Below are 15,932 nucleotides of genomic sequence, written 5' to 3'. Positions count from 1 at the left end.
CGTGCACCAAGATATGAGAGGGGGCCTTCTACTTCTCCCTCGCTCATCACCCCTTTGGCCAAACCATGGATCAACCTTCCTCTACTCTGACCCATGCCATGGACCAAGCTCACTTCCCTCCTCAAGGTCATCTCTTCACCCCTTTCCTCGTGTGGCATGTTGCACCGCTAACCCTCACCTTATCTCCCTCCCTTTCCTCCCATATCAAGATATGCATGTGTTTCTGCTCAGCCGCTTCACCTCACCGCCGCCTTCATCTCCTTATACAATGTCGTATCTGCCGCCTTCTGCCAGCTGTACAAGAGCATGTTCGATTCTTGAACCTACAAAATATAAAATGATGATGTTAATAAGTATGAATTTCTCTTGTCCCTAGTACTATATTTTATACATGCTTATTGCATAACCAACCTGTGTGTTCTAATGTACTGTGGACTTGCTGAGCTGCTCGACCTTGAGCTTGTCAGTTTGGCAGAGCACGTTCTTCGTCTTAACCTCCATCTGCAGCTCGGCATCGCGGATGGCGACAGCCTTGGCGGCCTCAACCTCGGTGACCTTGGCATGCCAGTCCCAGCCTTCCACTTCATGGCGAGGTCGGTCATTGAGGCGGCATTGTCGGCCTTCCTACTATTCTCAAACACCCGCACCTATGCCTTGACCTTGGCCTTCTCCTTGAGCGCTTCGCCCTCGCTACAAAAAAATACACTTCCGTGATGATATGTGTGTCATAGTAGGTCGCGTTTTCTGTCATGCATGTACATCCATGACGATTTTATGATAGAATCAAGATAGTCATACATGTGCTGTCGTAGAAGTGTTCCATGACATTAGCAAAATTATCATCACAGAAGTGTCCACTTCCATGATGATAAATCGCGCGTCACAGAAGTGCTTTCGTCAAGGGTGACCGACACGTGGCATCCACCATAACGGAACGTCGTTAAGCTATCGGGTCAGGTTTTGGATCCGATAACCCGTTAACAGCCCCGACCAATGGGGATTTTCCACGTGTAAAATCATCATTGGCTAGAGGAAACACGTGTCAGCTCATCGCTGGGACAGATGTCATCCACTCATTGGACAGAAGGCGCCTATGATACGTCGACACGTGGCACGGCCCAACAGAGGTCCATTCCTATGAAAAGGCCGGCCTGTTTGACTTGGTCAAAAGGTGGCGGCCCAGCCCATGGAAAGCCTGTTAACGGCCTGTTCGCATATAGCACATTTATAGCCCGCTAACCCAAGGCCCGTTACGCCCTATTCGAATTAGGCCCAGTAGCATCATCTGGGCCATCAAATATGATTCCAGCCTGTTTTCACTTCTGGCCCATGTATGGCCCATGACGTCTTTCGGCCCATATGAGGCCCTATGTAACTCTTGGCCTATTAACGGCCCGTGGTGAAACTGGCCCGTAATGAATAGTGTATCACTTTACACCCATTAACGGCCTGTGGTGAAACTGGCCCGTAAAGAACAGTGTATCACTTTATACCCATTAACGGCCCGTTATTCCGTTGGCCGTTTCCAGCCCATGTTATCTTTCAGCCTTCTCAGAGCCCATTTATTCTTGGGCTATTTTCCAGCATTCTTTTACTAACGGCCCGTTACTGTCATTTTCTGCTTGTGGCCAAATTCAGCCCGTGGTTATAGTCGGCCCGTTTGTGGTCCGTTAATATGTTGGGCCGTTTTCATAGCGTCATCAAATACGGCCTATTAACGATGGCCCGTTATGGTCAGCCCATGAACGGACGATTCCAACTCTAGCCTGTTTACGGCCAGAATGCGGTCTGTTTGGCCCATGTTTGGCCAATCGATCATACGGCCCGTATAAGGCCCATTGATGATACGGCCCGTAGAAGGCCCATTGTTTCTACGGCCCGTAGAAGGCCCGCTATTTATACAGCCCGTAGAAGGCCCACTGTTTCTACGGCCCGTAGGAGACCCAGTGTCACTACAGTAAATATTAGCCCATGGTTATTGTGGCCTAGTTTTAAAAAATAGGTTATTGCAGCCACTAGCAAACCGCAGAAAAAGAACTACACTGACTACAAGCAAACAAATAAACAAGAAAACAAGGAAATAAATAAGCAAGCAACTTACACTAGGCTATCACGGCTATTACACATATTACATCCACTTGGCATCAAAGTTCGCCACCAGTGCAAATATAGGGAACACAACAGCATATAAACGACGCAGCAAAACAAGTCCAAGACTGAAACCACTTCAGAATAGCTCAAGAAACAATATCCTGGGTACCCATAATGCTGGCAAGATGCTTAGCAAGCTTATTAACTTTCTCTTATTTGGCACTTAAGTCCTCCAGCGCTTGCTGTTGCACCAGAAAGTATGCATCTGAATTCTGCAGGGACTTCCTCAGTCCTTCGGCTTCCTGCCGCATAACATCTGATCGATGTCTTTCAACTTGAAGTTGAGACTCAAGAAGCCGAACTGATTCAGGCAACGAGTTCGAAGAGCTGGTGCCAGCAGTGGTAGCCAGTAATGCGAACACTACATCAAGACAGGACTTTGGGGTTGTCTCACTATCTTCAGTATAGTTTTTATCAGCTTTCTTGGAGACCAACAGGGATGTCTCACTATCTTGAACCTTATCTGCATTACTTCCTTTACCATTGCATAACAGGGTACTCTTCTCCAATATTTTATCCGCGTTATAAAAGAGAAACAAACAAACACATTTCAGGTTTACAATGTAGTATATGAAACTCATTTTGGTAAACCAGATCAGTAGTAAGGTGGACAGGATAACAGCATGAAACAAACATATATCTATGTAGTATGGTCACTGTATGGTCTATATCATTCTAGTTTATGTTGCCAAATCAAGATAGATACAGTTCGAATCATATCTATTTAAGACAAAGCAGCATAGACAGAATATAAGTGTGGGAAACTACACAACAATAACAACACTTGTAGTGTGCATGGCATGAGAACATAACTGTTTATTCAATTGAAACTGAAATCAACATAGAGCAAGTTACAACAGCAAACAGCCAAACACGTTGAAGAAATAGGTTTAAAACATACCTGCTGCGCCATTGGAGTTTCAATTGCATCCTTCAAATTTGAAATTAGTTGGTATCAGTAAATACAGTGATGCAAGAGCAAAGTAGTATGAACCATAGCTATGGAACCTGACCTGAGAACAATTCTTCTTCTGCTTTAAGCGTTGACTTCGGGTTCAGAGTGGTGGTCCTCGTGATTTGGGCATTGCAGTTGCCTTACTAACTGCTCGTGTTTGGGTGCTCTATGGTGGAGACGGTGCTGTGTCAACGGGAACTGGGTGTCTATCTGCTGGGGTTGGGGTTAGAAGGTGTGTAGCTGGTTCTCTATCCAACTGGGTAGGGGCATAATCTGCATGAGTGTGGGTTATGTGTGGTGGGGCTAGTTCTTGGGAAATTACAACCGTGGTTCTATCTGCATCAACAAGTAGCATGATCTTTTCTGAAGACCGTGTTTTTACTCCCACAGATACTGCCATCACTCCCTCCAATTGAAATGGCTGATAAACAAGAAAAGTAATTGAATATACAGACATTGTAAGATAGACATGTGCAATGGATAGTAGGGAAGAAAACAGGGCATGAAATAATTCACATTTATGTTGTCTAAGCAAACAGAATAGCAGGACATAATTTCACATATATGATGGCTAATTAAACAGGATAGCATGACACAATTTCACATGTATGATGGCTAACTAAACAGGATAGAATGACATACTTCAAATTATGATGACTATGTAAACAGGATGACATGATATAACTATACGATGTGTCTATTAAAGTGGTTGGCATGCCATAAATCACAAACATGTCGTCGATGGAAACATGATGGCATGATATAATTCACGGACAGAATGACATAATTTAAAATATGATGACTATGTAAACAGAATGAGATGATATAACTATATTATGTCTTTAGAAAATGGGTTGGCATGCCATAATTCAGATACATGCTGTCTATGTAAACATCATGGCATGACATAATTCAAATATATGATTTATATACTAAGGAAGTGAGCAGAGGGCAATCGCATATATGATGTGTCAACTAAGGAGATGGCATTCAATATTGTGTATATGATGTAAAAACTAAACATTGCAATACAACATATGCATTATATGAGTAATATAACCCTGCCAAGTTTGAGCATACACCTCAGGGGGATAATAGGACTGGTCATTTGCCTCTGAATCCTCCTCTAAAGAGCTATCTGTAACCAGCAAGATATCTGCTTCAGCAGGTAGCGTTGTCTGCTCTGAAGACCTTGTTTTCACTCTAGATTTCTCCATCACCAATTCAAATGGCTGATGCACAGGAAGAGCAGTTGAATATACAAACATTGTCGACAAAAGCAATGAGAAATACAAAAAAGGACGACATGATATAATTCACATATATGACGCTTGCCTAAATAGCATGGTGTCCGTGTCAAAACCGGCGGATCTCGGGTAGGGGGTCCCGAACTGTGCATCTAGGCGGATGGTAACAGGAGGCAGGGGACACGAAGTTTTACCCAGGTTCGGGCCCTCTTGACGGAGGTAAAACCCTACGTCCTGCTTGATTAATATTGATGATATGGGTAGTACAAGAGTAGATCTACCACGAGATCAGAGAGGCTAAACCCTAGAAGCTAGCCTATGGTATGATTGTATGTTATTGTTGTTGTCCTACAGACTAAAACCCTCTGGTTTATATAGACACTGGTGAGGGTTAGGGTTACACAAGGTCGGTTACAAAGGAGGAGATATCCATATCCGTACTACCTAGCTTGCCTTCCATGCCAAGTAGAGTCCCATCCGGACACGAGACGAAGTCTTCAATCTTGTATCTTCATAGTCCAACAGTCCGGCCAAAGAATATAGTCCGGCTATCCGGAGACCCCCTAATCTAGGACGCCCTCAGTAGCCCTTGAACCAGGCTTCAATGACGATGAGTCCGGCGCGCAGTATTGTCTTCAGCATTGCAAGGCGGGTTCCTCCTCCGAATACATCACGGAAGGATTTGAATACAAGGATAGTGTCTGACCCTGCAAAATAAGTTCCACATACCACCGTAGAGAAAATAATATTTCCACAAATCTAATTTGCTGACATGTTTCGGCAACACGACATTATGCCACGGCCCGGTAATTATTCGAACCGTTTTTCTTCAACCAACCTCACACATAACGCAAGGCGGTTTCTTGACACGTCTTGTCAAAGCAGATATCGTGCTCCCCTAATTATAGGATTCTCATCAATACGGTCGTGGGTAACCCAACCGTATCTAGGACTCCTAGATTATAGGCAAGTTCCAAACGGCTATGGGGAGGACGCTTGATATTTACCCTCTTTATAAAGGGACAAGGCTTTTACTTTTTTCCCTCCCGTGCTCAATCGAATCATTCCCCCGCCTCGAGTTCTAACACCCAAAGCCCAGGTCAGGTGCTCCGGATCTTCAATCATGTCCGTATCTAGCCTTCAAGGACGGTGGATGCCCTCCTCTGTTACGGAAGAAGACATCAAGAAGTTGAGGGAGGCCAGATACCTGACCACCGAGGTTTCGCATAGGCTGCCTGCTCGAGGGCAGGTCGTCCCTACTCCTGAACCCAACGAAGACGTCGTGTTCATCTCCCACTTCCTCCGAGGTCTAGGCCTCACTCTGGATCCCTTCATTAGGGGGCTGATGTTTTATTACGGGCTAGATTTCCACGATCTGGCCCCAGACTCCTTTCTCCACATCTCATCATTTATTGTTGTATGTGAGGCCTTCCTCCGCATTACCCCTCACTCCGGCCTATGGCTCAAGACCTTTGACGTGAAGCCGAAGATGGTCGAGGGGCAGCATGTAGCGTGCAGAGGCGCATTAATAAGCAGGATTGCCGGAGCTCCATGGCCAAAGGGTTCTATTCCAAAGGTGTCCAGATTATGGCAACGGGAGTGGTTTTACATCACAGCTCCCAGAAGTGCCAAGTGGGTGGCTGCCCCTGCTTTCCGCTTAGGCCCTCCACCACAACTGATGTCATGGATTAGCAGAGGGCTGAGCTGGGGTCCCGTCAAGGACGTGCCTATATTGCAAAGCCGCATTCAAAATCTCTTCGAAGGAGATTTAAGTTTGATTATGGTAATGCAAGTCATGCTGGTCCGACGAATCCAGCCATGCAAACGTCGGCCTCTTCGCATGTGGGAGTTCAACCCAGAAGGACCACGCGCTATTCAATATTTCCTCGGCCTGCCGCACGAGGAGATGTATAGATCATTCTTCAGACCCCAAATAGAGTGTCCGGATACTACCGAGGATGTGGGCCTGAACAGCAACCGCACCGCCGACCAAGTAAGTTATCCTCTAGCCGAACACATCGTCTTTCATTTATCATGACGTTATTCTGAGAAATCGCTCTTTGACCAGGACTGGATAACAAAGGCGAACATGATTCGGTGTTCGGCCCCCCTTCCTGAGGGTTTGGAAAATCCGGTACTGGAAAAGATGCTCGAGCTAGCACCTTGCCCGGAGCCCTCAAAGGAAGACAAAGGGGGGAATAATGAGGGCGAAAGCGGGCCTCCACCGCTACCTATTCCGACCGAGGGAACGAGCGCCTCCGTGAGGGAGGATAACCGAGGGGAGGAATTGGACATTCTCTCACCCCGGGGAAGGAAGAGGACTACCTCTGAAGATCCGGAAACCAAGGTTTCCAAGCGGGAGAAGAAATCTCCACCAGAGGGTCCTGCCTTGGAGGGTGCTCTTGCCGCACAAAGTCCGCACGGGGATCAGCCCTCTAACGAGTTGTAAGTAATTAAAAAGTACTTTAATAGTGAAGATATATTACCTTACCTCTGAGGAAAATAACCGAAGTATTTATCTTGCAGTTCGGATCTTTGCCCTTCTCAGCAGAGCTCGTCTTCGGGGGATCTTCTTCCGGAGATGATGGAGAGCGAAATGCCTCCCCCGGACTCCTCTTCTCAAGAAACGGGCAACCTTAAAGTGTCGTCACGGAGGGCCTCTCCGGATCCAGTGAGGCCAGAAGATAATCCTATAGTCACCCGAAGTCCCCAGCGTCCGGCTCTCGAAGAGAGCAAACAGAAGAGTCCGGCACCGTCTGGTATGCGGTCGGACGTACTGAGAGAGCTGTTGGAGCGAGCGGCCATCTCAGAAGAACACCGTACATTGATGGGTACGGTGATGGAAAGGATCTCATCCGCCGAAAAGTGGGTTGCATGATGCCTTTATGAGTCTACTGATGGGCTTTGAGGCACGTAAAATGATGTACATTTGTGATGGTACCGCACATTTTTAGGTGTGCCCTATGTAGATAGTAGCCCCTGAGACTCTGGTTGTCACCAAGAACAGCGGCAAACAGAGGATCGTAGTCCTAGGCAATAACCATACCGCTTTAATGTGCAGGTAGTGGGAGCTCCGGTGGCTACCCGGACTCATGAGTTTGCCGAACTGAAGCGGCAACTGGATGCGGCGGATGCCGACATCGAGCTTGTTAACAAGAGGCTTGACGAGGCACAGGGTAAGTGTTATTTTCTGGTGAATGCCACATAGTAAGAGCAGCATGATGCCAGTATCTTTAATATGTTGTGACTATAGATGGAGCTGCCACCATGGAAACCCTGCGGGCGGAACTTGCCCGAGCCAAAGAACAAGCAAGGATTAGTAATGCGGCTGCTTTGAAGGCGGCCGAAGAGTTGAAAGCCGAGAAGGCCGCGCATTGCAAGAGCAAAGAGAAGATGGCCAAGATGGCCGTAAAGTTAAAAGACACTGCCGACCGTTGCCAGTTCCTTGAAAAAGAAAACCGAGTGAAGGCAACGGACCTTGAAAAGGCCACGATGGCGAACAAAGACACCTGCTCTGCTATGAGAGCGAAGAAGGAGGAGCTGCGTCAAGCCGGGGATATTGCGGCTGGGAAGCCCTTCATGCTGCGGAGGAAGTTTGGAGATCCATGGTATGCCCCTCTGGATCGGCTGTGGAGTTCGGCAGACGCATATATGGACTTGGAGGCGAGCGCTGTCGATGCAGCCAAATACTTCCAAGGTCAAACAGATCGTGAAGTGGACAAGCTGTTCTGGTCGTAATTCAACATTCCAGAGCGTCCGCTTCCATTGACTGATCAGCTAGCCGAATGGGCCGAACTAAATAGGTTGTCCGGACTCGCCATGAGGTCTGTCGTGGATCAGCTGTGGCCGGAAAAGCCGAAGTCGAACAGCTATTTCAGCTTAGTGCAACAGTTCCTTGGTGCGGTGCCGTGCATCAATGCGATGAAGAGGTCGGTGTGCATAGAAGGCTCGCGGATGGCCCTTGCCCGTGTTAAAGCATACTGGGCGGAGATGGATGCTACCACTGTTATGGTGCAGGGTTCGGCCATAGGCCGAGTGGCTGCCGAGCACTATTTCGAAGAGGTTCTCGAGGGTGCTTGTTTGATAGGGGCCTAGTGCTCGAAGAATATTATGTTTGAGTGACATGTATTCCCATTGTAAACACAATGTTTTTATGAAATTTATTAAGGTTGTGTTTATACTTTTGCCTGAAAGTAATATGATGCCTCCTGTCCGGCCGTTTATGTATACATGTGTATAACCTGAAAGATTGCAGTCGTCGGCTTCAGCCCCCACGCATATAATGCGGAGGTGTTCGCAGAAGACATGTGTTCACACTTAACCCAACGTCTTGGTCCTATTAAGGAGGTGATAGCGCAGCGAACGAGGCAGCTGGACTATAATGCTTTAACACTTTCACTTAGTCATAGGAGTTTGATGGAGGGGCTACTATATAGCCCATGTTGGCTCCGCACTCTCCCGAATTCGGTGTGCGTACATGCTTGGCCGGGAAACGGCCCTTCGTTAAGGAGGAGGAATTCTAACATTCCGATAGGTCATCGAGTGGTTGACCAGTCTCACGCTATATCATGACAGTCAGTTTTCGGCTTTCTCTACTGAGGTGCTCGTCCGGATGACCCGGGGCAAAATCGCAGTAGTTCTCCTAGTGCTACCTTAGACGATAGAGCTGAACGTAAGGTACCAAAACATAGGAGCCAGGCAAACCCGACATTTTACCAAAGACATGATTCGGAGCTGATGCATATAAGGCCAAACTCGCGACGCCGAACACTCCCTAAGGTATTCGGTCTTTATGGTATAAACCGGGCCTAAATAGTGCCCTTTGTAAGAAGCCCCTGGTGTCCAGGTACGTGCATTATTTTGATGTGGCCACATGCCAAGACGCCAGCATCCTTCTCAATTGTATTGAGAATCCGAGGGATGTGTATCAACAAGAGACAGTAAAAAAGGTTGACACAGGGTCTTAATCTAAAAAGAATCCTTGGGACAGGTCCCTGCTGCACGTCTGCACCTGTGTCTCTGTTGTGCCGTATCCTAGACGGGTGTAGCACTATAGTCATCTGTAAAAGAGAGGAACTTAGGTGAAAAGTTGTCGTGCAAAAAGGTAGGTTTTAAAGAAACCATGTAAATTTCAAGATGAATAAAAATTGCCACTTGTCTGCGCACGTTGAGCCCCTTGTGTTTATGAGAGGGGTGTGGCCATCTAACCTGTACGAATTTCATATAGCTGCGCCGGACTCATCTAACCATGTCCGTGGTCTTGACGACCTATCGAGTACTTTAGTTGGTGAGGCCGTTTTAGTGTGCGGCTGCCGCGGCAGCCGCACCCTCCTCGGCGCGCAGGGATCACTCAATATTTCCATTTACTATAATGATGCCACATGGACCGGGCATCTTAAGCGTGAGGGAAGTGTAATGCGGTATTGCATTAAAGCGAGCGAAAGCTTCACGTCCAAGTAGTGCTTGATAGCCACTTTGGAACGGAGCAATGTGGAAGGTTAAATTTTCGCTACGAAAGTTATCGAGGAAGCCGAATATAACTTCTAGTAGCAGGGAGCCCGTGCAATGAGCCCCTGGGCCTGGCGTTACTCCTTTAACGGTAGTATTGCTAAGGCAAATTTTCGTTGGGTCTATCCCCATTTTGTGGATTGTGTCCTGATATATCAAGTTTAGACTGCTGCCACCGTCCATCAGGACTCGTGTGAAGTGGTATTCGTCAATTATTGGGTCTAATACCAAGGCAGCCCATCCTGCACGCCGGATACTTGCTGAGTAATCCCGATGGTCAAAAGTGATCGGTTGAAACGACCAGTGGCAGGGCTCCACGGTGATAGGCCCTTGGGCATATTTATCTGGGAGTGTCGCTTTGTTTATCCCCTTGATCACGTGTAACACGTTGACTGTTTTGACTTCTGGTGGAAATTTCTTTTGTTCCCCAGTGTCTTGCTTGAGAGGCTCATCCTCGTCTTCGCTTGGTGTATCCTCCCCCTTGTGTACGGCATTGAGCTTGCCAGACTGCTTGAAGACCCAACATTCTCTGTGGGTGTGATTAGCGGGTTTACCCGGGGTGCTATGGATCTAACATATTTGGTCCAGAATTTTGTTGAGGCTGGACAGTTCATCTCTGGCGCCTTTATAGGGCGGCTTTTGCTGACCTAGCCGAGAGCTTCTGAATCCGGTGTTTACCGCCATGCTCTTCGGGTTGTCTTCTTTATTTTGACGCTTATTATTTTTGCTGCGTCGTGATTTCCCGTTTTCATCTCTAACTTCGGATGTACTTGGGTCATTGGTGCTGCATCTGGCTAGCCAGCTGTCCTCACCTGCGCAAAAGTGGGTCACGAGGCTTGTTAATGCTGCCATTGTTCTCGGCTTTTCTTGGCCGAGGTGTCTGGCAAGCCATTCGTCGCGGACGCTATGCTTAAAAGCTGCCAAGGCTTCAGCGTCCGAACAGTCAACTATTTGGTTCTTTTTAGTAAGAAACCTGTTCCAAAGCTTTCGGGCTGACTCCCCGGGCTGTTGAGTTATATGACTCAAATCGTCCGCATCCGGAGGTCGGACATAAGTCCCTTGAAAATTTGCCCGAAAAGCGTCTTCGAGCTCTTCCCAGCTTCCAATGGAGTTTTCGGGGAGGCTTTTAAGCCAGTGCCGAGCTGGCCCTTTGAGCTTGAGGGGTAAGTACTTGATGGCGTGGAGAACATCTCCTCGAGCCATATGTATATGGAGGATATAGTCCTCAATCCAGACCCCAGGGTCTGTTGTTCCATCGTATGCCTCTATGTTTACGGGTTTGAATCCCTCTGGAAATTCATGGTCCAGCACCTCATCGGTGAAACATAGGGGGTATGCGGCACCCCTGTATCTGGGTGTACCGCGTTGTTCGGATGTTTGTTGTGTTGCATCGTATGCTGGAGCGCGCTTGCTTGGTCCATAGATGGATCTGGTTGCGCCATCCTTTTGATGCGAGCCTTCGCGTGGATCGTGTATTGGCTTATGTGTGGCATTGTTTGCCGCTCTATGTTGGCCATGAGGACGTCTATCCGGCCAGATGGCCGTTTCGATTTTTGGTTGCGGGGGATCCAAGGCCTCATCATCGAATTCGGGTAGCAACTTCCGCTTTGGGTAGCTCTTGTTGGGGCGATTACCTCCATACTTCGCTGCTGCGTTGAGTACTTTGCTCCATCTGATTCCGAGTGTGTCTTGTGCAGCTTTGAGTCTTTGCTTCTGCTTTTTTAGACTCCTCGCTGTGGCAACAAGCCTTTGACGGGCATTCTGTTGCTCCGAGTGTCTGTCCGGTGTGAGGTCGTCCGGACTATTATCTTTGACAGAGTCAGGTTGTTCGGTTTGATTCTCCGTATTGCCGTGATCCGGCGATGCTTCACCCTACTCTAACGCTGGGTCTATATGATCGTTGTTTCTGTCGAGGCGGGATTTGGAGCGGCGCTTACGCCGCCGCTTTGACTGCTTCTCGAGGGGACAACCCTTCGTTGCATCCTTCTGTTCCTTGTCATCGTTTTCTTTTGGTGTGTTCACCATGTATACGTCGTGTGATGAAGTGGGCGTCCAATGCCCTGTGGGCAGTGGTTCCTGTTCGTCTCCTGCATCGTCGTCCATACCGTTGATGTCTTCGGAGTCGAGGTCGAGCATGTCGGTTAAGTCATCGACAGTGGCTACAAAGTGGGTGGTGGGTGGGCGGTGAATTTCTTTGTCATCCGCATCCCAATCCTGCCGGTCATAGTTCGGCCAGGATCCTCCTGACAAGGAGAGGGACCTTAGTGTGTTCAGTATGTCGCCAAGGGGCAAGTGCTAAAAAATATCCGTGGAGGTAAACTCCATGATCGGCGCCCAATCGGATTCAATAGGATCGGGTGCAGGCGGTTCGGAGTCCGTGGCCGGAGAAAGATCCGGCAGTTTAAAAATACGGCTCTCGTGCAAGGTAAGGTCGATGTTCGGCTCGATCGTCGCTGAGGGTAAGGCCTCCGTGGTGGGGTCCATCCACCCATCCACGGAAGGCACAACTGGCTCCGAATTGAGGGTCGGAGCGGCTGTCGGTGCGATTTCCTGAACACTGTCTGATGGTAGAGCTAAATCGTACTCATTGTGACCGCGTGACGCACAAGGCAGAGGCTCGAATCCGTCGAAGATCAAGTCTCCGTGGATATCGGCCGTGTAGTTCAAGCTTCCAAACCTAACCTGATGGCCAGGGGTGTAGCTTTCAGTCTGCTCCAGATGGCCAAGTGAATTGGCCCGCAGTGCAAAGCCGCCGAACACAAAGATCTGTCCGGGGAGGAAAGTCTCACCCTGGACTGCATCGCTATCGATAATAGTAGGAGCCATCAAGCCTAACGGCGACGACACAGAGGAACTCTCAATGAAAGCACCAATGTCGGTGTCAAAACCGGCGGATCTCGGGTAGGGGGGTCCCGAACTGTGCGTCTAGGCGGATGGTAACAGGAGGCAGGGGACACGAAGTTTTACCCAGGTTCGGGCCCTCTTGACGGAGGTAAAACCCTACGTCCTGCTTGATTAATATTGATGATATGGGTAGTACAAGAGTAGATCTACCATGAGATCAGAGAGGCTAAACCCTAGAAGCTAGCCTATGGTATGATTGTATGTTATTGTTGTTGTCCTACGGACTAAAACCCTCCGGTTTATATAGACACCGGAGAGGGTTAGGGTTACACAAGGTCGGTTACAAAGGAGGAGATATCCATATCCGTACTACCTAGCTTGCCTTCCACGCCAAGTAGAGTCCCATCCGGACATGAGACGAAGTCTTCAATCTTGTATCTTCATAGTCCAACAGTCCGGCCAAAGAATATAGTCGGCTGTCCGCAGACCCCCTAATCCAGGACTCCCTCACATGGCATTGCATAATTCACATACATAATGCCTTGCAACAAGATAACATTGCATAATTCACATATATAATGTCTTGCAACAAGATGGCATTACATAATTCACATATATGGTAATTAGACACTAAACAGGTGGCATTCACACAAAGCATGTCTAAACTAAGCAAATGACATAGCAATGCAAGATACCATACGCACGATATGAGCAACATAACCCTGCCGAGTTAGGGCATGCACCTCGGGGGGAAATATGACTGGTCATCTGTCTCTGAATCCTCCTCTGAGGAGCTATCGGTAACCAGCAAGACATGCGCTTCGTCAGATAGCATTGTCTGCTATGAAGACCTTGTTTCCACTCCAGATTTTTCCATGACTGTGCCAAATGGCTGATGCACAAGAAGAGTAATTGAATGTACTAAAATTGTTGACAAATTTAACACGTAATAAAAAACGATGGCATGATATAGTTCACATATAAGATGACTGGCTAACCAGGGTGGCATTGCAAAATTCACATATATGATGTCTGGCTAGACAAGATGGCATTGCATGATTTACATATACGATAAAGAAACTAAACAGATGGCATTGACACAAAGCATGTCTAAACTAAGCAGATGACATCTTTAATGTATACAGTAAGCAATGCAAGGCACCATATGCATGATATTACCAACATCAGCATGCCAAGTTAGAGCGAAGACCTCATGGGGTATATAGGAGTGGTCTTCTCCTTCTGAATCCCCCTCAGAACAGTTATCTTCCTCTTGATTACGATCCGAAATGGGTGGAGGGGGGCTGCCTTTGCGCCCACCATGGAATGACGTCTGCATGAAATTTTATTGCCACGCAAGGCTCGTCTCTTTTGCTCTACATGATCAGTTCCATTGTCTACAATAACTGACATGCATAGGAATAAAACATAGTGAGATTATGTAAGGAGTGCATGCACAAATCCAGAGTGATGGTAGCAAACTGTGGATAGACCCAAAACCAATGATAGTAGGCAGATAATAGCTTTAGTTAAAAAATACAGATAATGGCTCCTTTAATGTTTGTTTGCACCCAACATGAAACTCATAGTAGACACCGGAGATTAACCAGATAGTAGACAGATAGTACTGATTATTGCCCCAATATGTACCCCACAACCATTTAAAAACTCAAGTTTCAGCATTAGTTTGGACCTGACTCGGAGTCTAATAGGTGAACACGACGATAATGTAGCATGTCATCATATTAAGCGACGCATAACGTAAGCAGACACGGAAGAGTGTGACCTCTCTTGCGGACCCGTGTAGTCCTCAAGGTCATCTGCTCAGTTGATGATGGTAATGCAGTTGCCATGGCTGCCGGCGGAGGGGAAGAAGACCTGAGGCGGCGAAAGACAGTCTGGAGAGCGGATCCCTGCTATGGTGAACCCTTCCGTCGTTGGAGCAGCTGAGCTGGGGTGGAACATAGCGCCACAGGAGCAGAACAAACCACACAAGGTTTTCTTTGACACATATCTGTAACAGAAGTAATTGAGTAAGGGCTTGTTTGAATTTGAGGATTCTAACAATGTAGGGATAGGAAATAGACAGGAATAGGATAGGAATGCACGTGCAAAATAGAGAATTTAAAAACACAGGATTTCTGCCTATCTGGGTGTTTGATTCACAACAATTGGAAGATCACAGGATGCAAAAAAGCATGGTGAGATTAAGTCAAACCACAAGAAAATGTACGGTTATAATGCTATTACGGTACTATCTCTTAGTCTTGTGCTAGATGAATAGGAATATGAAAAGGAGGAGAACTGGAAATTAGAATTCCTACGGTTTTTCTTTCAAGGAGACACTAAAGGAACAAATCCTACAGTTTTCCTTTGCTCCATTCCTTTGCACCAAATTCATGAAAAGTAGTACCATAGGAAACTTTCCAATTCCGATGTTTTTCATTCACTTTTCCTTTCAAGCACTGGCGATTCTAGTAGGCAGGCTTGAGCAAGGAAAATCCTACACTAAAAAAATGTTTTGTGCTACTTCTATTACTTTGGACCCAGGCCACTGCCATACTAGATCAACTCCCAGGCCCATCGACAAATGCACAGCTCAAAAGCGCAGAAATAAGTAATGATGGCGTTCAAGAGAGTCCATCACGGATAGCTAAGTTGCCTGGTACCTCACTGCTTGTCATATAGTAGGATAAAATAATCATATTTCCCATTACTACGAGTGCTCAGTGGACAAATATATAACATGTAGAGTAAAAAAATAGATGCAACAAGTGTACAACCTCTTTGGCGAAGCCATGTCGACCTCTTTGGATAGCTAAGTGTACAAAGTGCTAGATGTAAAATACATCAGCCGCTCATCTCTGAACTTAACTGTCGAAACTAAATTTAACTGTTGAAACTGAACTTAACTGTCGAAACTGAACTTAACTGTCGAAACTGAATTTTGCTGTCGAAACTGAATTTTGCTGTTGAAACTGAACGCACTAGCAAGATGAGGCTACACGCCGGTCGACTGACTTTTTCATCTCTGGTCAGTCGATTTTGCAGCCGTTGGATACGAAATCAAGGGCCTATGGTTCATCTTCAACCTCCACCCCCTTGAGCCCCCAGCCACCACCGGCCAAACAGCAGCCCCCCGCCGCCCGCGGCCGGCGGTGCACCGCCCCGCCCGCCCCAAAAACACTCCCCACCGTCGGTCCGCCGCCGCCCCGGCCATCCCTCTA

General features: G+C 47.4%; 1 pseudogene; it reads right to left on the bottom strand.

Annotated features, from left to right (window-relative positions):
- Nucleotides 1-236: 236 nt before the first annotated feature.
- LOC119353698 overlaps nucleotides 237-15,932 on the bottom strand; it is a 72,631-nt pseudogene continuing 56,935 nt past the window's right edge.

This window comes from Triticum dicoccoides, chromosome 1A (assembly GCF_002162155.2).
Source record: "Triticum dicoccoides isolate Atlit2015 ecotype Zavitan chromosome 1A, WEW_v2.0, whole genome shotgun sequence".
NCBI lineage: Eukaryota > Viridiplantae > Streptophyta > Magnoliopsida > Poales > Poaceae > Triticum > Triticum dicoccoides.
The sequence above is the reverse complement of the archived record's forward strand: the minus strand, read 5'-3'. Positions and strand labels throughout refer to the sequence as shown.